This window comes from Bufo bufo, chromosome 5 (assembly GCF_905171765.1).
Source record: "Bufo bufo chromosome 5, aBufBuf1.1, whole genome shotgun sequence".
Lineage (NCBI taxonomy): Eukaryota > Metazoa > Chordata > Amphibia > Anura > Bufonidae > Bufo > Bufo bufo.
Genome location: NC_053393.1, coordinates 114,654,512 through 114,680,863, shown reverse-complemented (window position 1 = coordinate 114,680,863; position 26,352 = coordinate 114,654,512). Strand labels below are relative to the sequence as shown.

General features: G+C 41.2%; 1 protein-coding gene across 2 annotated transcripts in view; it reads right to left on the bottom strand.

Annotated features, from left to right (window-relative positions):
• Positions 1–26,096, bottom strand: part of SULF1 (sulfatase 1) — a 113,875-nt gene extending 87,779 nt beyond the window's left edge. Inside the window, exons 1-2 of one of the 2 annotated variants that reach the window (XM_040431223.1) lie at positions 25,738–26,096; positions 10,157–10,261 (exon numbers count right to left, since the gene is read on the bottom strand). The gene's annotated coding sequence lies outside the window, so the exon portion shown is untranslated. The remainder of the gene's footprint in view (positions 1–10,156; positions 10,262–25,737) is intronic. The other variant, XM_040431224.1, reaches the window with a different exon arrangement.
• Positions 26,097–26,352: the final 256 nt, after the last annotated feature.

Sequence of the window (26,352 nt, the reverse complement as noted above, 5' to 3'; positions counted from 1 at the left end):
GAACAGCCCGATGAAGGCCCCTGGAGGCTGTTCTCGGAACTGCCTGCTCCCGCTGACCACACTTGTTTTCAGACCGGCTGGCGCACAGGCAGAGGTAAGGGCTTACCTGTGCATCACCGGACTTGTGAAAAAAGATGGCAGCCCGCATATGTTTGCGGGCGAACAATGCGAACTGGCCATCACTGCTCGGTTACTCTCTTCATTACAGGGGGGCCATTCTAGAGATAGGAGTGGTTCTCAGAGGTTGGACCTGCACCTATCTGGCATTGATGGTATATTGCTAGGACATGCCAATGTCTGACATGGGATTACCCTTTAACAATATAAAGTACATGGAGATAGCAACACTAATATTTACTGTTGGGAGAAGCAAGATGGGGCTGGAAAGTGCTTGAAGAAAAAAAGGTGATAAAGGCCGTTAGGTGGTGGAGGCTCCTGGGCAATTAACCCCTTTTGGGCTCTCCAACTAGAGAGACAATAGGCAGGGAGAATTTGCCAAGGGCTTTGCATCACTTTTCTGGCTTTAAAAAAGACACATGTTTTGGCACAAACCATTTTGTGCAAAAATTTTGACTTTTGCCCTTTTCTGCTTCTCTTGCTACTTTTTAAAAATTATGAAAAAAGTGGGCGGGGTATACCAGGAGAGATGGGGCCTCAGACTAAAATATTTACTACAATTTACCCCAAAAATTGGAGTAAATTATAAAGCAAATCTACACTAGCTCGTAGATGCCATAGATTTCATTTTGTGAATGGGCAACCAATGATACAACAAATTTAAAAGGCGTATCTTATTAAATTTGGGGCATAAGACTGGAGTATGAAAATGGTCCTAATAAATTACCCCATACAGTGTGAAGGGTTAATGAGAAGAAAGGGCTTCATTATGGAAACAGGTAGGTGGAGCACAAGGAGAACATATCCACTAGGTCATTATGGAAACAGTTAGATGAAACACAGGGAGAACATATCCACTAGGTCATTATGGAAACAGTTAGATGGAACACAGGGAGAACATATCCACTAGTTCAGAACTGAATCTGAATTTACATGAACAGACATTAGGCTCTTATACATAGAAGGTGAAACAGCACTACTGCATTGAATGCATGGCTCAAAAACATGGCTCAAAAATGATGGTCACTAAGGGGCCTTAGGCTGGGCTGCCTCCTTTTCACGGCGGCCCGGTCTAGGCCCTGCATTGGTCCCCTGTGTAGCAGAGAGTAGAGGCTCAGCTCTCACATGAGAGCTGCGCTCCTGCTCTAACAGCCTGGACTGGCAGCAGTGGCGATCCAGGCTGTTTAATCCCTTACACGCCGTAGGCAATAGCACCCACCGCATGTAAGTGGTGACAGATGGAGCAGACTCCCTCTGTCTCCCATCGGTATCCTACAAATGCAATCGCGGGGTGCCGATGTGTATAAAGGCTGGCTGGGACCTGGTGTACACCCCAAGCCTACCTTGAGTGTTTTCCAGCAACCTGCTCCTCTCTGGAGCAGCCTGCTCATCAATGGTAGCATAGCACTGACATTAAAAATGCAATGCACTATAGGAATAGTATACTGCATTTTAGAAGCAATCAAAAGATTGCCTGTTATAGTCCCCTTGTGAGACTATTAAGTTTAAGTTTAAAAAAACAAACCCAAAAAAAAACATTAAATAAAAAAAGTTTGGCTTTTTTCCATTGAAAATACGCTTTTTAATGAAAAAAAAATAAGCAAAAATTAAATCTCCCCCACGTTTGGAATTGCCAAGTCCATAACAACCTGCACTACACAAATGTTATGTAAATTATCCCATACACCATAAAATAATAATAATAATAATATGAAATCAAAAAATAAACCCAGAACTGCTAATTTATTCTTAGTCACCACCAAAAAAACGAACAAGAGATCAAAAAGTGTTATTTACCCCCACCTGATACCAATGAAAAACTACAAGCCATCCTGCAAAAATCAAACCCTCACACAACTCCATAGAAAGAAAAAAAAATGTTATGGGCCTTGGGATTCGGTGATGCAAAAACATTTTCTTCTTTTTCTTAAAAAAAAAAGGGTTTTATTGCACAAAAGTAGTAAAATGTAAAAAAAAAAAAAAAATGTATTTGGTATCTCTGCAATCGTACTGACAGAATAAAGCTATCATGTTATTTATGCAAAAAAAATTACGCCGCAAAATTTATAATGTAAAAATGCAGTGGCAGTATTGCTGTTTTTCCCCATCTCCCTCCCAGAAATAATAAAAGTTAATCAGAAAGCTATGTGTACCCCAAAATGCCACCAATCCAAAAATACAACTTGTCCCGCAAAAAACAAGCCCCCATACACCTACATAGACGGAAAAATAAATAAAAAGTTATAGCTCTTGGAAGGCGTCGATGAAAAAAGGAAGAAAAAAAACGCTTGGCCAGTAAGGCCCAAAACAGGCTGGTCACTAAGGGGTTAAAAGATGTCAAGTTAGAATATGTATATATAACAACTATGAGCCAATAGCGCAGAAAGACATTGACAGAGCTTACAATGGAGGATATTAATGGCGATAGATGTCACAGACTAGAACAAGCCAGAAAACTAAACTACGGTAATCCAGAAAACACTGTGCATTAATAAGGGCATCTCAAATCATATATCCCACAACCAACTTTTCATCCATTTCTTGATCTTGGCAGACTTAAGTGTATTGGGAATATATTGGGATATGGCCAAGGAGAAAAGTTCCCATGACTCATGTTAACTTAACAGGACATTTTTGTTTCTTACAGTATATTTTTAAAAAGCCGTAATTTATCCCCATTTAACAGTAGTATTTAGACCTGAACATTGACAAATCTGTTTGAAGAACAACGCAGTCTGACTCCACTAACATACTTGGAAAGCCCTAACAAGAAAAGTTATTCATAACATCACAGACAACCAGAACACCATTCATTATGAAAGCCATTTTGTCTCCAAAAAGATCTTTATTGCCTTTTACAGCCCCTTTACACTTGGTAGAGGGTATATACACAGCCAGACAGGTAAATGATGGATTCTGTCATTCCAGCAAAAACTAGCCATATATAATACAGCCTGTGTGGCCCATCGGCTAGGCGACTGCCCGTGATGTAAGCTGTCCATAGATGTAATGGAGTCTTATACAATATTCAATTCAATTTATTGTCATTATACCGATACAGAACTGGACAGCGTAAAGAAACACTATCAGGGTATTTCTCCAGTGTAGTAATATTAAAAAGAAAAAAAATATATGTTCAGTTCAATTACAAAATATATATGTTCAGTTCATTACAAGCTTACAGCATAAAGATTCAAGCAAGTGAACAGCTAAATATACAGAGTTTTCGAGCAATGCGCGTGGTAATGAAAAATCGATGCTTTTATGTTGCCAAAAATCCCATAAGTTAAGGCCTCTTCAAATGCATTAGGCTACTTTCACACCAGAGTTTGTGCAAGACCGTCATGGATCAGCAAAAACGCTTCCGTCATGAGAATACAACCCGTCTGCATGCGTTATGAACAGATACGGTTGTATTATCTCTAAAATAGTAATGACGGATCCAACTCTAAAACTATTGTAAGTCAATGGGAGACGAATCCGTTCTCTTAAGTGTCCGAGAAAACGGATCCGACCCCATTGACTTACATTGTGTTTCACGCCGGATCCGTCTTGCTCCGCATCCCATGCCGGACAGAAAAACGTTGAAGGCAGAGGTTGGGAAGTCATGGGAACGCAAACCAAACGGAACAAAATACATTTTGGAGCATTCCATTCCATTCAGTTCAGTTTTGTCCCCATTGACAATGAATGGGGACAAAACGGAAGCGTTTTCCTCCAGTATTAAGATCCTATTGCAGTGTCCCACTCGTGATCGTGGGCACCGCAAACTAGTTTGATTGTGTTTTATTGTCATATATTATGCCTGTATGCTGTACTTCATCTCATGTCATATTCTCCCATGTCACTATGTGATTTTATATGTAAGATCCTTTACAGGGAGTGCAGAATTATTAGGCAAGTTGTATTTTTGAGGATTAATTTTATTATTGAACAACAACCATGTTCTCGATGAACCCAAAAAACTCATTAATATCAAAGCTGAATATTTTTGGAAGTAGTTTTTAGTTTGTTTTTAGTTTTAGCTATTTTAGGGGGATATCTGTGTGTGCAGGTGACTATTACTGTGCACAATTATTAGGCAACTTAACAAAAAACAAATATATACCCATTTCAATTATTTATTTTTACCAGTGAAACCAATATAACATCTCAACATTCACAAATATACATTTCTGACATTCAAAAACAAAACAAAAACAAATCAATGACCAATATAGCAGCCTTTCTTTGCAAGGACACTCAAAAGCCTGCCATCCATGGATTCTGTCAGTGTTTTGATCTGTTCACCATCAACATTGCGTGCAGCAGCAACCACAGCCTCCCAGACACTGTTCAGAGAGGTGTACTGTTTTCCCTCCTTGTAAATCTCACATTTGATGATGGACCACAGGTTCTCAATGGGGTTCAGATCAGGTGAACAAGGAGGCCATGTCATTAGATTTTCTTCTTTTATACCCTTTCTTGCCAGCCACGCTGTGGAGTACTTGGACGCGTGTGATGGAGCATTGTCCTGCATGAAAATCATGTTTTTCTTGAAGGATGCAGACTTCTTCCTGTACCACTGCTTGAAGAAGGTGTCTTCCAGAAACTGGCAGTAGGACTGGGAGTTGAGCTTGACTCCATCCTCAACCCGAAAAGGCCCCACAAGCTCATCTTTGATGATACCAGCCCAAACCAGTACTCCACCTCCACCTTGCTGGCGTCTGAGTCGGACTGGAGCTCTCTGCCCTTTACCAATCCAGCCACGGGCCCATCCATCTGGCCCATCAAGACTCACTCTCATTTCATCAGTCCATAAAACCTTAGAAAAATCAGTCTTGAGATATTTCTTGGCCCAGTCTTGACGTTTCAGCTTGTGTGTCTTGTTCAGTGGTGGTAGTCTTTCAGCCTTTCTTACCTTGGCCATGTCTCTGAGTATTGCACACCTTGTGCTTTTGGGCACTCCAGTGATGTTGCAGCTCTGAAATATGGCCAAACTGGTGGCAAGTGGCATCTTGGCAGCTGCACGCTTGACTTTTCTCAGTTCATGGGCAGTTATTTTGCGCCTTGGTTTTTCCACACGCTTCTTGCGACCCTGTTGACTTTTGATTGAAACGCTTGATTGTTCGATGATCACGCTTCAGAAGCTTTGCAATTTTAAGAGTGCTGCATCCCTCTGCAAGATATCTCACTATTTTTGACTTTTCTGAGCCTGTCAAGTCCTTCTTTTGACCCATTTTGCCAAAGGAAAGGAAGTTGCCTAATAATTATGCACACCTGATATAGGGTGTTGATGTCATTAGACCACACCCCTTCTCATTACAGAGATGCACATCACCTAATATGCTTAATTGGTAGTAGGCTTTTGAGCCTATACAGCTTGGAGTAAGACAACATGCATAAAGAGGATGATGTGGTCAAAATACTCATTTGCCTAATAATTCTGCACACAGTGTATACAGGCCAGGTTAGTGCGCACTACATTAGTTTCTCCACTAGATGGGGCAGTGTTACAGAGTATATATAGCTTAGCTCAGGCCTAGTTAGGGGGTTCTTTTCCTGAAGTCTAGTCAGTGTGCAGCCAAGATGTAGCTGCCTGCTGGAGAGAGGTCTCCTGCCTCTCTGCTCTCTCCCTGTTGGCTCCACAGTCCAGGGTTAAAGCTTATAAGATTCAGCCTAGAGGTGAGAAATCTACTTCTATAGCTCGCTCCTCCGGGGTGACCAGTGATAAGCTGCAAACAGCAAGTATTCAGGGGGACTAGTATATTTTATTCAAGTCAAAGGATAGCAAACGGCCGTACTCAAAGGCTTCCCAGGCACCTTTGCAGTTAGGTGTAGGACACAGCTTCCGGCATCCACACCTCCAATTTAAATCCTGAGGACAGTTAGGCCAACTGTCAGAAAAGCACTGGAAATAGAGGTTCAAGGATTCTGAAAACCACCTTTAATCTAGGTTAGAATAAGGCGAGAGTTAATACCAGCCTAAGACTTTTATACTTCAAAAGCTTGGTCTAAATCAGTAGCTTTCATACATATATATATATATATATATATATATATAAAAGACAAAGAGCCTGTTTTACCTGAGGACTTACAATATCCTACCCTCATATGCATGAGAGACTGTATTTTATATCTGGATGTACTAGAGACTGTTTTATACTTGGATGTAATCGTTATCAGGAGCAACGTTCAGTAAAAGTTATAAGCTGGATTGCACCATCCTTGTCTCAGTCTCCAATTCCTCAGTGAACACTACAGTAAATGGTTGTACCACCATAAAAGGTACTGGCGTCACGACTACAAGGGACCTTGCCATAGGCACATTAATACAGACCATCAAGGGCACCTCAAGCCACCATCTGACCTGTGTCCCTTACACCAGAGTGTGCCGCAGAGAATTCCTGTCCCGTTCTCCTCATCACTTGTGCAGGCCTGCCCAGGGACGACATAACCGTGAGTAACCAGAACTGTATTTACCTCGGCCCACCTATTGCTCACACCGTGACCTCACATAATTCCCCTGTCGGTCTGGCTCACTGCACTATGACGCAGATGTGAAAGTAGCCTTAGCTATAAAGTGTAAAAATTGTTAGCTAGCCATCTTAAAGGGGTTGTCTCACCAAGAATCATATCATAGAGGGGAGGTCTATGAGAAGAGGTAACGAACACTAACCCCAGAAAATGCACAAAAATAAAACAAAAATCTCAAAACTTCCTCCTTTCATCTCCAACTTTCCCTTGTTCCTATATTTTTTTATTACTGTTAAAACTGAGAAATATATAAAGCCATGTTTCTCAGTGTCCCAGGAGGTCACCCACATCCTCTGCCTCGCTGTCCTGTGACAAGCTCTAGGACACATGGTTGCAGCAGAATGCTCCCTGCTGTGTCCAATCTGCAGTAAGGGAAAAATTTGGTTAAGACCCCTCTCTCGACTAATCCCCACCCCTCAGTCTTTATCCAGCTGAAGATGGAGCGGTTCAGCAGGACATTAACCCCTATGTTCTCTTCAGGATTTCTACAAGACACCGTTTGTGTCAGGACTCCTGACGCAGTTTAAGGCGTTCTCTATAAGGAGATATTGTATTCCCCAGATCTTTCGGAAAGTGCTGCAGACTGACTAACAGTGAGGGCAGCTCTATTTCTCCTATACGCTTTTGGCATATATTTATAGGTTAGGTGTTCCTTAAATTAGTTTAAGGCTAAAAATGGTGAGGAATTGTTTGTTTAGATCAGTAATAACCAATATCATCCTCAATTCCTGGCCCTTTGCTTGTTTGATATCTTATTACTCTATATGTTCTGTTCTTTGTCCTCCTGGTGACAGCAACCACTGGAGAGGTGAAGATTTACGTACAGAAGTCTACACAACTGGTGATTATTTTCACACCTTGTTATGGCTAACAAATGTATTCTTTCGATAAACGGTACATGTAAAATTACTATTCAACAGAACAACATATATAAATCACCTTTCATTTCAGCATTGACATGAGTAAAGGGTGTATTGGACACCCCGATGCTGCTAGTGATTATCGTGAAGCGTTCCTTCCAGTCCATCGGCAGATAGCTAGCGGAGTAGACCGCTGCTATTACATGCAGCGATGTCCTCTGCATCATGGGGAGGAGCGGTCGCTATACCATTACCCATGCAGGGCAGCGGAGTGCCGATGGCAGACCGTGATTACACAGCACGATCTGCCACCGGCAAATCCAGATCTTTCAACATTGCTCATTCATCAGGCATTTAGAGGCAGTATTACACTGCCAGATGATCAGTAGCGAGCGTTCATAGGAACGCTCATTACCGATCATCGGGCATAAAGTCTGGCAATGAAATATACCCTTTAGCATGACTAATTTCTACACAGTTATCATCTCAGCCTCGCCCTTTTCAACACTTCACAAAATTAAGAGCAATAGCGTTTCTATTTTCCGGTATGGAGATCTGTCATAGGGTCTCAATACCGGAAAAAAAAACTATTCATTGTCATTGGAGAGCAAACCGCAGCATGGGATGCGGAGCAAGACGGATCCGTCATGACCCACAATGCAAGTCAATGGGGACTTTTTCTCTGACACAATAGAAAATGGATCCGTCCCCCATTGACTTTCAATGGAGTTCATGACGGATCCGTCTTGGCAACGTTAAAGATAATACAACCGGATCCGTTCATAACGGATGCAGACGGTTGTATTATTAGTAATGGAAGCGGTTTTGCGGAACCCTGGCGGGTCCAGTAAAAACGCTGGTGTGACAGTAGCCTAATTGACCTTTAGTTCTCGCTCTAGGCAAGCATTACAAACAGATTGAAAGTGTAGGTATATAGGTCATTCTCTGCAGATCCATCATTGTGTTTTCCTGAGCCTACCTCTTTGGCTATCCTTTTCCACTATATAAATCATGCATGTTTGTCTTCATAAATAATCGATAAGAGGAACTCACTGTAGACCTATTCTACGGTGTAAAACAAGTGCTCCTGATATGTACTTTCATTTATAAAATGGAAAATAAATGATGATGATCTTCCCATAAGTCATTGTCAAACTCATAATTACTTACTACTATTCAACAAATCCACTTAAAGAGGTCGTGCCATTTAGACAAATCATTTCAAATACTCTTTTAGGAACTTATGAATTTATAGATTGGATGATCTTTAAAGGGGTTATCCCATGATTGATTAGAATTTTTTACATCAGACATCATATAGTAAATGACAATCTCTTTCTAACAAAGCTAGAACCAGCCCTGTACCACACATGAATCTCCCAAATTATTGCTCTGCTAGATTTATTTTAGACTCGGAGCTCAGGGGGGTGGAGTGTCCTTTCTGCTGTAGCTCTCTCACTATAAGGCCTCCTGCACACGACAGTATTTTTTCACGGTCCGCAAAATGGGGTTCCGTTGGTCCGTGATCCGTGACCGTTTTTTCGTCCGTGGGTCTTCCTTGATTTTTGGAGGATCCACAGACATGAAAAATGAAAAAAAAAAATCTAAGTCAAGTTTGCCATTGAAATGATAGGAAAAAACGGACACGGATCACGGACACGGATCACGGACATGGATGACAATCTTGTGTGCATCCGTGATTTTTCACGGACCCATTGACTTGAATGGGTCCGTGAACCGTTGGCCGTGAAAAAAATAGGACAGGTCATATTTTTTTCACGGCCAGGAAACACGGATCACGGATGCGGCTGCAAAACGGTGCATTTTCCGATTTTTCCACGGACCCATTGAAAGTCAATGGGTCCGCGAAAAAAACCGGAAAACGGCACAACGGCCACGGGTGCACACAACGGTCGTGTGCAGGAGGCCTAACTGCCACAGCTTCTAACAGAAAATATAGCTGGTGGCAATTGAAGATTCAAACTGAGCGCGTGCGACCACCTCAGTGAGACGGACAAAAGAAGAAGGAAAAGAACAAACAGCAGGTGGAGCTATGCAGATACATATTATTAAATAGCTCTGTGGCTATACTAAATATCCACCGATGTCCATGGGCAAAGCGTAGTACTTCATTTCTCCTGTGGTGGCACTGCAGGGAAATTGACTACTTGAGGGCAGATTTCACCACCAATCAGAGCTGATCATCAGTAGCCCCAGGCTTGTAGAGACCCATTTAATAAAAAAAAGAATAATCCCTTTAATCAAAGGCAGTATCTAACTGAAACAATGTAAGTTTGAAAACTATGGGGACATTTATTAGGACCAATGTATTACACGCTGGTCTTAATCTATCCCCCGCTGGTATCAGATGTAGCACAATTACAGACATCTCTTAATAATTGTAGTGCATCCGTGTGCTAAAACGGAAATCTACAACAGCAAGCAAGCTGGGGAAGATTTCCGCTATAATGTATGCCAGTTTCCTGGCATAGAATATAATAAATGTGCCGAGCCAGCTATAGCCGCCCCTGCGGCACCCTGCCCTGCAGGGATACCTTAAAACGGACGCCTACAGAGGGAGATCGATGACTGCAAGACATTTATATGTGTTACGATTAGTAAAAAGTAACTTTAGAAACGTAGAAAATTTATAAATCACTTACTTGGTTAAAGATATCTATCAAGAAGGAATGGCTTCTTTGTGAAGACCAACATTTTGTTATAACATATGGACTTCCAGCAAAGATAGGTCCAAGCTTTCGGTTTTCCTAAAACATGAAAAAAAATACAGATATCTATGTTATAACATATAAGCAAGCTTAGAATATCATAATTTAAGGGACATTCTGGTTTCAGCAAATAAAGCTTAGCCTTTGTAGAATGATAAATGATGCCATTTTCTAGTAAACAAGATCTCTGCTTGATGTAGTCCAATCATTGTTTACTTCCAGGAGATACAAGCCTTTCCTGGTCATTTGATGGACAATCAGCTCGTTACAAGAAAGAGCTCTCATAAATCTACAGTAACCATAAGGTAGGTTTTACCGTGGCACTCAATGTCTTTGTTATTGGTGAATAAATTCTGAAATTGCATTGAAGACATTGAGTGCCGTGGTATTCTCTTTGTATTTCCTGCTTACCAGGGGCCCGCTGGGCTAGGGACTGACACTGCTGGTGCCGCCACTTCATGGATTGGCCAAATAGGACCTAACAGTAGTGCTGTCTTTTATCCTGATATTATAAGATAGGGTTCACATCTTTGCTGTGAACTCCGGCAGAGGAACAGACTGCCGGGAATCACCATATTCGGCATAGCTGGATACGAACTTGCACTGCCGGATAACCATTCACTGTAATGGGATCCTGCGGTAATCCGTCCGCTTTCCGCCATACAGTATATGCCGACTTTCGCCTGGACAAAAAATGTTGCATGTAACTTTTTTGTCCGACTGAAAACCGGCATGTACACCAGATACAGTGACCAGATTACAGTGCCAGAGTTCCCAACGCAGATGTGAACCCGGCCTAATCAATCCTCTACCTCTGTGTCCATCACATGACCCGGACAGATTATCATCACTTAGACATAAATAGAAGGATCCAACTGATTGGAATACCCCTTTAAATAGTTGATTGAATTATGAAGAACAATGTGAGATACAGAAAACGGAATCGGACACATACAAATTTTAGGCCGTGCAACTGATTGTGTTCAGCAGATTTCAATTCACAAAATATTGAAGGGTGATATTATTCTATCTTTGAAAGTGTGCAATTATATATCACGGACGACAAAACAGCACACCAAAGACTATGCATTATTATGAAAGATGGTAGATTAGTTGCTCCTCTCAAAGGGATCCTTCGAGAACATTATCTCAGACGAGGAACAATTTTCGCTTCATGACATAACAAAGAGCTGCACTTTAAAATATGCAATAAGTAAATAATATTTTGCTAGCTGTTTCCTTTCGGCCTCTCTCAACACCTCCAAACTGTAATCTCAAGATAAAATCAGGAGCTTTCAAAGAAGTCACAAGAAATACGAGCTCTGTAGATCCAGGTCTTTGTTTACAATATGTTTATGGTAATCCTTCAGGTTTAAGAAGAATGAGACTTCATCAGAGTTTATGTCTTAAACATATTTAAAGGAACACTCACTGTTCTGCCCAGTGCTGATGGGGTGGTGCATGACACAGGGATTCAAAAACACCAAAGTCATCCCCTGTCCTCTCTGGTCATATACTATAGGGGGGGGGGGGGTACTGACTTTCCTTAAAGCGGTTGTGTGTTAATTGGTGTAAAAATAAAAATCTGACATCATATAGTACACAAATGCCTAACCTGTGGCCCCCTAGCTCTTGCAAAACTACAACCCCCCATTCTAATAAAGCTGGAACCAGCCCTATACTGCACATGGGTCAAGAGATCTCCACATCCACTGCTCCCATTGCTAGATTATCTTCAGCCTGGCAGCTCAGGGGGCGAGTCCTTTCTGCTGCAACACTCGCCCTGTAACTGCCACAGCCTCTGACAGAACATATGGCTGGTTGCAGCTGAAGATTTAAACTGAGTACGTTCAACCCGATCAGTGAAACAGACAAAAAATAGGGAGAAGAACAAACAGCAGGTGGCGCTAGACAGATACATTTTATTGAATAGTTCGGTGGCTATACTAAATTTTTAATTACATGTAATTACAAAAGTATTCAGATACAGGTCCTGGTTTGAAAAATGTTGAATTTGTTTCATGACACAAACTTTTTAAGGAGACCAGCTGTGTATGGAGACTTCGTAGCAATGGTCTATGGGGAAATAATATACAAGGAGGTATCTCCCAGGGAAAGAGAACCATCTTGCTATGCCACTTTTTGGAAGTTGCTCCCTATGAATCAAAGTCTGACTTTTTAACAACCCTTGGGACATAAGAAAAAATAGCCAAGCCAAATATCCATCCGCAGAGAGCCGTTATGGCATGCTTGCCCCTCATCAGTCCGTACCGAGTAGGATTCTGGCTGGCTGAGTGAGATGCCTCCTTGGGAGATATCTGTCTGCAAATTATTTTCCCATGGAGCATAGCCACTAAGTTTGCATACACAGCTGGTCTCTTTAAGGAGAGCCAGTCCTCCCTCCCCCAAAGCTACTTCCAAGGCATTTCACTTGGCCAGCCAGAATCCTACTCTGTACTGATAAGAGGAAAGCGCCTGGTCCTCTCCCAAGGCTTAAAAGCTAAGGCTAAAAAGTTGGACTTTGACTCATAGAAAGCCAGTTCCAAAAGGTGGCGCTAGCGAGACGGTTCTCTTTCCCTGGGAGAACAGGTTTAGCCAGGAGTAGGAGAAACTAAATGCTCAAGTTATATTTTTTTTATCATTCACTGTTCAGCTTTGCAGTTTTTTTCTATTGCTGTTTTTTTCATAATTAGCAATGATTGCATATTAGAAAATATTTATTGAAACCTAAAACTAACCTGAAAAATTAAAAATAAAAATTACAAAAAATAAATAAATAAAACATTTTTAAGAGTTATACTAGATTCACTTAAGTGTTAGGAACGTAGAGTAAAGTACAACTTCTAATACAATAGCGTCTGGGAAGTTTTTCTCTAAAGATCCATATGTACTATTAAAAGGGTCTGTCCTAGTGATAAACCGTTTTATGGTGTAAAAAGGTGTCTGGATTTTAATGATATAAATCTGTTTATAATCTGACCAGCTCCCTCATGAGTCAGTGCTGCCAAACTAAACATTTAAGTGATGTTTATAGGTTACACTTTTTCCTTGAAAGCATATACCTCCCACGTGGAGGTGTCACTATACCTTGCTGTAAAGGTTTAATAAATGCATCAGATATTTTTTACAATCAACATGGCTTTGATGTTCTTTGTTCCAGTGTAAAAAAAAACAAAAAAACAAAAAAAACATATGTCATATATACAGAACATTATGGAGGTCATTTATCAAACTGGTGTAAAGTAGAACTGGCTTAGATGCCCATAGCAACCAATCACCTTTCATTTTGGACAGCTATTTGGGAAAATGAAGGGAGGAATCCAGAAAGCCAGTTGTACTTTACACCAGTTTGATAAATGACCCCTATATTTTATAATTATTCTTTTCTGGAGAATATTTTCAGTAATTTCTCTCAAAGGGAAACTTTCACCAAAAGGCTAATTTTCTATGCACGTTGTTAGAATGACATAATAAACTCAGGTTACGCTATAGAAAGGCATTTTTTCATGTATCACTACTGAGTATTTAAATAACTTCTCACCTGTCCACACTGATCACCCATTCACTGGCCAGTAGAAGGTGCTGTACCCAATGGTCTCCGTTGACTTTGAATGTGGTGACAGGGTGGATTTTGTGATCATTTCGTTCAAACACCTCCTCATTGTGGTCTTGATGTGAAGAATGGACCACTTGGGACCCCCATTCTATAGATTAGGGAACGTCACTGCAATCTGTTAGGCTGGGGCTACACTTTGATCTTGACTGCAACACACACTGCGCAACCAAGGATCGATGTGTTTTAGAGCGATTCGGAAGTTGTTGAGACTACGACCCCAGAATCGCTAAAAGAAAAGGAAAATCAAGCAGGGTTGGAATTTTTTTTGCAATTCTGGGGAAGTGGTCATGGAAGCTTGTGAATCGAGCTGTGATCACATTCATTTCCGAGTTGCGATGAAGATTGTTGTGTAGCCTAAGCCTAACTCATATAATTCATGATGAGCGAATCGACTTCGGATGAAACATCCAAAGTCGATTTGCATAAAACCTCATTAGAATACTGTACCGAGCAGGAGCTCCGTACAGTATTAGAATGTATTGGCTCCGATGAGCCGAAGTTATTACTTTGCGAAGTCTCGCGAGACTTTGGGTAATAACTTCAAAAATGTATTTCTACTTACATTAATTTCTACTGTAAAAAAACTTTTACCGAAGTCTCAACTTTTACCGAAATCAAACCAGAGTTCGGTAAAAGTTTTTTTTACAGTAGAAATTAATTTTTGAAGTCTCATCAGAGCCAATACATTCTAATACTGTACGGAGGGCTCGCTCCGTACAGTATTCTAATAAAGTTTTATGCGAATCGACTTTGGATGTTTCATCCGCAGTCGATTCGCTCATTCCTACATATAATCTTAGCCTACATATGCAGTGATTTTCTATCTTACCTATTATTTGGAAGTATATCTTTTGTTAAGATAGGGGTAACACTACAGGGTTGCCCTTCAATTCTTTAAAGGTTTCAGTGGTTTAGATTACCACACCAAAGGATCATGGACAAGAGCCACCCACTAAGCAGAAACTAGACAGAAGGGGCTGGCAGACAGAACAGTCATCTCATTTTCTATCCCCCCTGACAAGACTGCCCCTGGGCTTGTCAATTCATCAACCTCAAAACTGCTAGCATGTGTAGCTACTAACTTGAGATTAAATAGCTTCACATTATAACACCTTAAAAAAAAAAAAAGGAACCCCCCCCCCCCCCCCAATGACATAAAATGAAGTCACGTGTTACTCGCTGGTAACAGTAAAGCACATGTAAGGAATGCCAATCCACCATAAATATTTCGCCTGAGTGTTCACCACCTGGAACAGTAAATTATACTTTGACAATACACTGGACTTCCCTAGAGGCAGCACCATTTAACTGCTTTATTTATTGCACAGGGGGACAATTACTTCATTTCTTTTAAGTTCACACAACAGCTTTACTGTAATTCCTTTAATAAATCTCAAACAAGTGTCTTTGTTTTCTTCTCAGCCCCCTAGACTGGATTATGTGTTTGGTGGTTACATTAGGGAGAACATGTGGATAGCACTATTCCTGGACACGGCTACTTGAAGACAAAATGACTTCACTGTCCTATTACAAAGCTGTGAATAGTCACAGAGAATATGGTAATCCTGGGGAGAAGGCGGCCAGGATCTTTAATTCTATATTTTAGAATTCTACTTAGCAAAATATGAAATCTAAATAATGTATTATAAGGAAAGGTATATTGTTTTTGGCACAAAACTAAAATTATTTGGACTCTCACAACACTAGGAGCACAAGACTGAGAGGCAATCAGTTATGAGAGGTTGATAAAGTGATAGTGACACTAGCAAATTTTTTGCTAACTTTTTTTTTTTAACTGTCATCATGGAGGGTCTCAGTCCTATAATTGTATGATAATCCAGAACCATTACTTGGTTCTATTAATACCAGACTGAAAGAAGTGCCCGGTACTGAACTCAAGACACAAACATATAGACATAATTTGCCCACTAGAGGCACTGTTTTTTATATGGAAAAACTGTGGATTTTTTTTTAGACATATACAAGTACTGTATATAATAAAATACTGATGGGTGTAGAGTAATTTTTAATTTTACTCACTTATAAAGCACTGACATATTCCACAACGCTTTACAGACATTATCATTACTTGTTGAGCTCTCAATCTAAGTTCCTTATAAGTAGTTTTTGGTATCCAGGAGGAAACCAGAATAACCAGAGGAATCTCACACAAACACAGGGAGAACATACAGACTCCATGCAGATGTTGTCCGTGGTTGGATCTGAATCCAGGTGTAGGGTGTAGAGTAGCTCTCTTTACAGGGGTATTCCCATCTGCGACAATGGGGACATATCGCTAGGATACGTCCCCATGTCTGATCGGTGTGGGTCCCACCTCTGGGACCCGCACCTACACAGAGAACGAAGCAGGGAAGCTGGTGGCTGGAGGACTCCGGGTTTTCCTTGCTCCAGCCACAGTCAAGCTCTCTCCCCAAAGGATTGAATGGGAGCGCACTATAGAAATGAATGGAGGATGGCTTTGCGGGCCCCGTTCTCTGTGCAGGTGCGGGTCCCAGAGGTCAGACCCGCACCTATCATACAATGGGGGCATATCCTAGCGAGATGCCCCCATTGTCTGAGAGGGGAATACCCCTTTAATCTAGTATTATACAAAGATTTAACACGTATATCTGTAGCTTTTAGTCAGCCCTTTATGAAATATTAAAGGGGGACTAAAATATGTCTAAAAGTGAGGATTTCAAAGAATATCAATCACTACTATGCCAACCAATGAGATAAAATATACCAATATTAACCAATGTATATTTGGTTTAATTATATAATTGGTAAAGGGGTTATCCCATAAATAATGTAAAAAATTTAAATGATACATAATCTACTACATGGCAACCTCTTTCTAACAAAGCTAGAACCATTCATTCTCCCCATTCATTGCTCTGCTAGATTTGTTTCAAGCACACAGCTTAGGGGGTGCACTTCCTCAGGGGTGTGTCCTTTCTGCGGCAGCTGAAGGAAGGAACTAGGCATGTATGCTGTCTCAGTGAGCAGGACATTGAAATTAGAAAAAGAACAAACAGCAGGTGGCGCTATACAGATTTTGTTGAATAACTAACTAGCTATAATAAATGTTTAATTGCATGCAATTACAAAAGTGTTCAGATCCAGGTGCTGGTTTGAAAACTGTACAATATTTTTGCCGGGACAACCCCTTTAATTTACATTTTCTGAAATAAGTTTCAATAAACAACGTGACATATCCATAGTTCTCAGGCTAGTAGAGGTCCCACTGATAGAGAATTATGTAGTGGATGTCATATTAGGCAACAGTCAGAAAGCTCGTCTAGCCTGAATGCTTACAAGGGTACTGGAAGCCATCCAAAAAGCTTAATAGCAGGAGCATCCACACAAGGTAACTCTTATGGAATGAGTCTTATGTAACCAAACAAATCCAAAACTTTATTTTCTTGTTTGGTAATTAACATAGCAATATAGATGGCTTAAGGCTGAAAGAAAGAAAACTACATCCAGCTCAGTCTATTATCATACAATCCTGAATCTACATGTGAAAGTGATCTTCAGGTATTTACATAATAGCTGTGGTTATTACTTCCTTAAAGACCTATAAAAGACTCGTTATCACTATAAAAATGATTGCAGAGGCTGCCATAGGTCAGACATTGCATTTGGTGTAAAACCTACAGAGAGGGGAGGGGAAGGCAAGCGAGAGGGAAGGAGATCAGGAGCTTTGCATTTCTATGAAGCTTGGGTGACGACCAAACGATAGCTTCACAGCGGCTACTATATCTGCTGAAAGTTAGGTCATGACTGAACCCAGCTAGAAGAAGTCAACAGAAAAAAACAAAAAAACTAAATAAAAAAACTGCTTTCTTTAAAAAAAAAGGAAATTTTAGTACTTTAGAAAGTAGGACAACTTTCAACAAAATCTACAGCATGTGGGTGCAGCCTTAAAGGGGTTGTCTAATGGTTTTAGATTAAGAGGCATTACTCACCTCATGGATCCCCCACTGCTGCTGGTTTGCTCTGTGCTTTCTGATCTTGGTTCAACACATAAGGAAATACTTGGAGATATCTTCTGAGTCAAACACTAGCAAAAGGAGGGTCACTGCTGTGGCCAGCGATTGAGTAGGCATTGCCAGGTATTTCCTGCTTTTTGAGCCGTGACCAAGAAGTAGAGAGTGGCAGGGGCACAGAGAGCACTGGAAAGGCAGCTATGGGATTTGTGAAGGTGAGTAATGATTCTTTTTTTCTATTCTGGCAATATAGGGGGGTCATTTATCAAGCTTAAATACTCCTAAATTAGTCGTATTTCAGGCGCAGATTGCGGTGCAGCGGTTAGTTGTGCTGCAGTCTGCGACTTCTCCCCGCTCACGCCAAATCTAAAAAAGTTGTAGTGTTGTGGGCAGGGAAGGGGACGGGTCGGTAGGTCCGTCTCATTTACTATTTTCCACGCCTGTTTCAGACATAGAAAAAGGTCTAAATGTAAGACAGCTAGGAAGCTGTTTTACATTTAGAAGCGGCACTGGATGCGCCAAAGTTAGGTAGATATGAAGATCCTCCGCCAGCGATGGGGCTTTATTAAGACCGGCATCTAAAACGTCAGTCTTAATAAATGTGCCTCATAGTCTTTTTGGATTTAATGCTGCCTAAAGTGATTTGGTAATTCTTTCTCATTCACGAACTTTTTTGTTTGATATTGTAGTACATTTCTATGTAATGCATTTAATTGCGCACATTAATTACATTTTATCTTTTTTTTTTTATTGTATGAGCAACTCAATTACAACAAACACCTGCATGGTTGATTCATTCAATCAGTCATAAATTCATTCATTCAACTGTTTTTTCTTTTCATAGATTAGTGTGTAAAAGTTGAAAGTCTATCAAAGAGGTAGTACACCGAGGGTATGATTTTGAGCACGGGTTTCAGTGTGGATTCCAAGCTGAAAAACCACGTGAGACTGTCTACCACTACTTTCAATGGAAGGCCGCACGGCAGTTCATGCGGCTGAGGATTTTTCAAGTGCGGTTTTCCAGATCGTGCCAAGAATGGACAGCCCAGAAAACTGCTCGTGTTTTGGCTCCATTCAATAAAGCTAAACTGATAGCGGGATGGCAGCATTCAAAATGAAAATCCACAGCGGAAAGCAAAGCGGCTGCTGATGTTGTATACACAGTAGAATTTTGCACCGTCAAAATCCGATGTGTGAACATAAACAAAAATTGCATCAAGTTGGGATTTAATAACAATTTCCCCCAAAAAATTTACCTGTTGACCTGCGGGAAACTGCCTAATAGTGACCATGTACAAAATATTACTTTCTGGAAATTATATATATATATATATATATAGAAGCTCTTATGTACGGGCCGGAAATGGGTACTAAACATCCACATACATTACGTTTTACCGCCTTATAATCACAGAATATAATGCTCATATCCTCGTACACTGCTTGTGGCATGACTGTGTAGGAAACTCAGTTTGCACCAACTGTGAGCATTTTATGATGAAGGTTCTGTAGCCAAATGTTAGTGTCAGCGCGTTACACATAAACCAGAAGACACATTAGTTCATTCTTGTATAATCCATGCGTTTCAAGTCCTCACTTTGAATTTCAGTAACATACCACAAAGCAGATAAGCCCTGGGGAGATTATGTATTCCATAGCTCTCAACTGCATTCTATCCTGCAAGACCAGGGTTAGAGGCACTTTGTAATCTAATAAAATCTACCATATGCCTTAAAAAAAGAAAAATAGACAAATCCCATACCAACAGTTGTCCCATTGCCAAGTAGGCGTCAATCAACGTGAACTAAAAGAGGACGTCTTGCTTTCTACACATTGGTATGTCGCAACCAGCACATTTCTGGGGCCTACCAAATGTTCTGAGAGCACTAACCAGTACAGTTGTGTAGAGGCTTGTCCATGATATCCGTGTAAACCGTGCGACATACAGTACAATTTCCTAACTTCTCACTTTTGGACCGTCATTGGATAAGTGGGCTGCAAACAATCAACTCAATTAACACATAACTGGCCATCCTAATAACCATGTGGGGGGGGGGTTGGTAATATCCAAAACTAAGCAGCACTACCGTTAGGTCCAAATTGGTCAGTCCATAAAGTGGCGGTGCCAGCAGTGTTAGGCCTTAGCCTAGTAGGCCCCTGATAATCAAGGATTTGGGAGAAATACTGCAGCACTCGATGTCTTCAATGCAATTCCTAATTTATTCACCAAGAATGAGTCTTTTTCAGCCCGGTCACTCTGCTTTAAAAAAAAAACTCATCTTAGTCGAAACGTCACATTCTTGGTGAATAAATTAGGAATTGAATTGAAGACATCGAGTGCTGCAGTATTTCTCCCAAATCCTTGATTATCATCTTAAAGAACCTCTTCTCTAAATGAAGGCGTTCCCCTGATTGCAGAGGTTCTGGATGAACCCTGCATAGATGTGGGCAACCTCACATTTCTTCTGCAGTGCCCTCTACAGGAGGAATGTGGTAACACAAATGAAAGGGCATCTGTCAGCAGTTTTCTATCGGCTGACTGGTTGCATGTGCACTTGGCAGCTGAAGACATCTGTGTTGGTCCCATGTTCATATGTGCCCACACTGCAGTTGCAAAGAGAGCAGAAGCTCTAGGTGTAAGGGCATATATTATATCATATAATCTTCATTTTTCTCAGCAATGTGGGCACATAAGAAGTTGAAGAAAATCCCTTTATTGTCCCTCAGTGGGGAAATTTTGGAACATGGGGCCAACACAGATGCCTTCCGCTGCCAAGTGCACATGGAACAGGTCAGCCAGTTTCATCGGTAGAAATCTGCCGACAGATGCCCTCTAATGGCTCTGCTTCATGGTTTTATGACTTTACCTCTGCTCTTCACTCTAATTAATAAAGGGAGGTTTCACACAGGGGCTTATGGCATGCATGACTAATAGGACACATTGTTAAATGGTAAACCATTTTAATCATTGCAAGTATAGCACACACATATTTCCTCCAGGAAAGTGTAATCGCGTATTAAAATGCCAACCGCGTCATCTCATACTTCACGTGCTAATCTAAATTTTGCTGTCATGTGTTACTTCGCTTCTATGTCAATCCCAGCGAGACTACAGAATGCTATCTGAAACCAAATATGTTTTTTTCTAAGTAAGATTGACAGAGACTTAACCACTAATAATGCGATATCACGAATTGAAATACCAGAAACCTTGAGACAATGCTCTGCGCATAGCTGACACTGTAACTCTAGCTTCCAGGTATGGATGGAGGTGTTCTTCAAGCTGTACATGAAAACAACCACAGCATTACAAGTCAGCAGCCATGTAAAAAAAAACTGGAAAATGGCTAATATACAGTAAAGAGCTTCGTTATCTATACACTGGAGATGAATAGGCTGGAGTAATCTAAGCTTCTAATTACCTTAACACAAACTCATTTCAATCAGTGGATAAGGATATGGCATTCCCTTGTGGTCTGGGACTTATCATTGCAATGCTATGGTATGAACATCTACTTCACTACTGTTTTAATAAGACTTTAAATATTTGTCTGCAAATGTATCAGGTGGATTTTAATTCATTGACAAAACCACATATCAATCAAAATCATTCATGTTGGCAAGCATCCTAACCTGGCTTTTGTGAGCAGAGAGCTGTACAGGCTGGGTTGTAGACATAGACTATGAGTGCAATCGGTGAAAAAACTTCTACATGGACCAGTGTATGGGTAAAATATGGGGTGTACTGTCTATAAGGCGTTTCTTTTGCAGTATTTATTAGATAAAGTTGGCATTGGCATGAAACCACCGGCCAGGTTTCCCTCATCCCGCAATGGGAAGAGAGAACACGAGCAGGTCTGTTTTTCCACAGACTTTCCACCATGACCGAATAAAGCAGGAAAACCCAATGGGGTGTTCATCAATCCTCTCTTCTACAAAGAATGGGTAGAGGGGGCATATGAACAAGTGTTGGTGAGCATGTGAGTTCTCGTCTCCTTTATGTATGCCCCTGCTTCTCTGCTATCTAGTAAAAGGAGATAATATAGTTTTATGACTATTGGCTTAAAATGAATAACCCAAAAACGATTCAATAACATAGTTATTGGGTACATTTTTCTGTCACCACAATATATAGAACAACTTGCAAGCAGCATACTATAGAGCAGGAGGAGCTGAGCAGATTGATATATAGATTTGTGGGAAAATATCTGCAAAACGTGTAATTTATACATTTGATCTCTGCTCTTTCTGAGCTCAGTTCTACACAGGGCCCACCTTATCAGTGAGTGATAGCATTCGCTGTGTAAGTCTGTATACATAGATAGCCATCAGTCACTCAAGGGCGGATTGGCCATAGACCTTATAGAAAAGTGTCCCGGTGGGCCAGTGCCCAGGGGGCCACCTGAGCCCTCCTAATGGCTGGCCAGTAAAAGTGTTTGGTGATGTATTTAGTGCTGTTGGCAGCAGAATTTTTTGATGGACTGTGGTATAATGTGCCACAATATGGTATTGCTGGCCCTGCCTTCCATCAATTTTGACCCAACTACAAAACGGGGCCACTTTTTGTATTTTTTCCATGGCCACTTCCAGTTCCCAGCCTGCCCCTGCAGTCACAGATAAGGCAGTCCCGTGTACAACAGTGCTCAGAAACAGCTGAAATTTAAATGTATAGATTACAAGTTTTGCTGAATCTTTTCCCACAAACCTATATATCAACCTGCTCAGCTCCTCAAGCTCTATAACATGGTGCCTGCAGACTTCACTGCATTTTGTGGTGACAGGTCCTCTTTAAAGTGTAATAGTACAGTCATTTTCTATATTACAATCTATTGCTCTCTGTAAGCCAACAATATATGCTGACAGTCCATACAATTACTTCCCAAAAATGTCTGCTCCCCATGATCACTATTTTATCTCCACGTGTGGTCACCTCCAGGAACATTTCATACATATGTATATGTTATATTGCCCACATTTCTAACTTTTCCAATTTGCTGTCTTTAGTTTTAGTACCCCTTTCAAGTCTTTAAAGAAATACTAACTTTAAGGTCTACAGCTTATAAAAGTTTAATCATATTCTTTATATACATCTAGTCTAACTGCACAAGCCAGCAACTGCTTATACCCTAAATTTTCCAAGCTCCTATAGAAAGATTTTAACTGCAGAATTCAAGGGTCAGCATCAGAACTTGTTATGGGGGGGAGGGGGGAATTTATACTATGTCTCACAGATTAGAAATGGTATATGAAATCTATGAACAAATACTTAAGGTCTATCTCAGTCATAGAACATACTCTCCCAAAAATGTCTCATGATGTACAAAGGATGTCACACAACAGACCTCATTCCTGTTTTGTGTAGTCCAAATGTCATAAACCCCTTAAGGCTGTGATGTGAAACTACCACTCCCAGCATGCTCTATTCATTTAGATGGAGTTCTGAGAACAGCCAAGCAAGTGTGCGTCTTGGGAGTTGTAGTTTTACCACAGCTGGAGTGCTGGAGGTTAGCCATCACAGCCTTAAAGGTGCTGTCTCATCATAGACAATGGGGGCATATCGCTAGGATATGCCCCCGTTGTCTTATAGGTGCGGGTCCCACACCTATATTGAGAACAGAGCCCCGCAAGGTGGTGGCTGGAGGAATCCGGTCCGGCCACCACCAAGCCGGCTCCCCATAGAAGTGAATGGGAACGTATCGCGCATGCGCGGCACCCCTCCCATTCGTTTCTATGGGGTTGACGGAAATAGCCTAGCCAGCGCTCGGCTATTTTAGCCGGCCCCATAGAAAGCGAATGGACGGTGGCTGCGCATGCGCGGTGTGCCCTCCTTCACTTGTGGGGCTCCGTTCTCGATATAGGTGTAAAAGTCAATGGGGGCATATCCTAGCGATATGCCCCCATTGTCCATGATGAGCCAACCCCTTTAAGGTGATGCCTTAGTGTCTCATGCATCAATTCAGAACATTTGTGAGAACAGTATGACTGTGCCATTTATTATATTGTACAGTGCTAACGTTGTCTACATGACCTACCGCCCAACTAAGCCCTGGCATTAGTGACATTTCTTTCAATTCGACCACATTTGGGCATATGGGAAATTCCTTTAAACATGACAAATCAAGAATATTTAGTTTTGCATGTAGGAATTATAAGGCCAGCCTAACAGGGTGAGAGCTTTGTATTCATTTGTCACCTCTGATAACATTTCTCATCTTCCCTTGCCCTTCAATCAAAAGCAGCCCCTAAGCCGTAGAGAAACAAGCCCCGACACACCAAGAGGAACCCATGCAGGTAGATCCAGTGACAGGCATAAATAATAAAGCTGAATTACCTGCACGGCTTAGGTGAGATGTCACAGTCCATTTATTTGCACAATGTTATTTCTGAATAATGAAACCTTGGGGATTTGGTAGCAGAGTCCCCTGAGAGAAGTAGCTCTTGTTTAGCAGACTTCAGCCAGCCGGCATACACAATACTCAGCCTTCATATGAAAGACACCAGGTAGCAATGTCACCCTACATACAATTCACTGCCATCAAAGCATATCTGTCTACACAGCAAGCCAGGATATGAGAAGCCCGGGGACTGGGATGAAATTAGGAAGTAGATATGAGACATTGTAAGCCAGAATTTACACTTTACAGGAAAGCAAATAAACACATAATGACTGCCTCTTGTATCTGATCATTTGTGGTCTGGGACATAATACTGTACTAATGAAGTGTAACATCTAAACACCAACTATTTCCTCTATTTAACCCTTACAGTAAAGCCATATAGTGTACACTACTAGAACCAGTCCATTAAAGCCCATTAGAATAGATAGACAGATATTTTACATAGGGTCTAATTACAGTCTCTTAACTCAGTTATTATAATGTCCCCTCTGCTACATCTATCCGTCTTCACCAAACCTACCTCGGTCATTCAGCTAAACTCAATTTGACATCACAATGGGAGGTTTTTACATAGGACTGCAGATAAACCTGCTATATTATCTTAACTCAGCTATTGCAAAGCTCAAACAAGTCAAGCCCTTCTACAGCTGTAACTCTCTAGATGTAGTAGAGTTACCATAATGAGGCAGTCAATGTGATACTACACTTTTACACAGGACTGCAGGTTAACCTGCTACATTATTATAATTCAGTCATCATGGTGCACAAACAGCTCTGCTACATCTATCTGCATCTGGATATAGCAGCACTGCAATTGTCATTAGGCCCAGCTCAATGGGTGGTTTTACATGGGACTGCCGATTTACACACTTCATTAACTCAGAGCTGTATTAGGATGCACATAGAAGCAGCTGAATAAGTGACAAAGGAAAGTCACATAACCACATCTGGGATTTTCTGTTTATATATATATTTTTTTACATTACTACATCTTATTAAATATTTACATTATTAAATTATAAGCACATTATTGTTATTACATTATCACCTTATTTGCTGCATTCACTGTCCATTAAGTATTTACATTACTATTACATATTCTTGGTTATATTTACTGTGTATTAAGTATTTACATTGCTATTATACATTTTTGGTTACATTTACTGTGTATTAAGTATTTACATTACTATTACACATTCTTGGTTACATTTACTGTGTATTAAGTATTTACATTACTATTACACATTTTTGGTTACATTTACTGTGTAGAAAAGTTCCCCAAAGCCCTGCAATCAAGAAGCAGCTTCTTCCTCCAACAAGTGACTGAAGAAGAACTGGTGACAAATACAATAAAGTAAAAGTTCTTCTTTAACCCTTGAGTGGCCGAGCTCACAAATAAGAAGCAGGTAAACTGAGCCTCCCTGCATATCCTTCCCTGGGGCTCCTAAGCAGACAGTGACCCCCCCAGCCTCCTGCAGCACTAAGTGACTAGAAGACGTTGGACTTTACCTGAAGAAGCTCTGGTGGTGTCTCCCCTCCACTCGCAGAAGACCACACAGCTCCAGCTCTGCTCTAATCCCCACTCCAGCAGTGATGACACACTCTAACCCCAACCATCTGTTGAAACACGTCCCGCAGCAGCACTCAGCGCACTCTGCTATGTCAGGACAGGCTGCCCAATCCAAGCTGTGGGGCTGGATGGATGCGTCTTCTGTAGCTGCAGGTCTGCACACAAGTAACCTGAGATATGGAGAGGGGAGCTCTATAAGAAGAGTGGGAGGGAGGTGCTGGCTGGGGAAGGTACAGAGGGTGTGATCACAGCTGATGGCCACTTGTGCTCCTTCTCACACAGCAACCCCCCTGCAATCCCCTGGGACCACTAGGACCTTCACCAGCTGAAATCATCGTTTTATGGTTATGGGGAAGGTCATTTCCTGCCAGGGACAGGCTTTTCTGAGGCACAGGGCTGGAGGATTTTTTTGGGGGGGTAATACTGTCCTAGTAGGGTGCACTGAGTTCTGCTCTGCAGCCAGCACCTCCCCTGCATTCCAGGGAAAGCACTGTGGAAGTTCAGATTGCAGCTAATGCAGTCTGGGCCATGACTGATACTTCTCAGCTTCACTC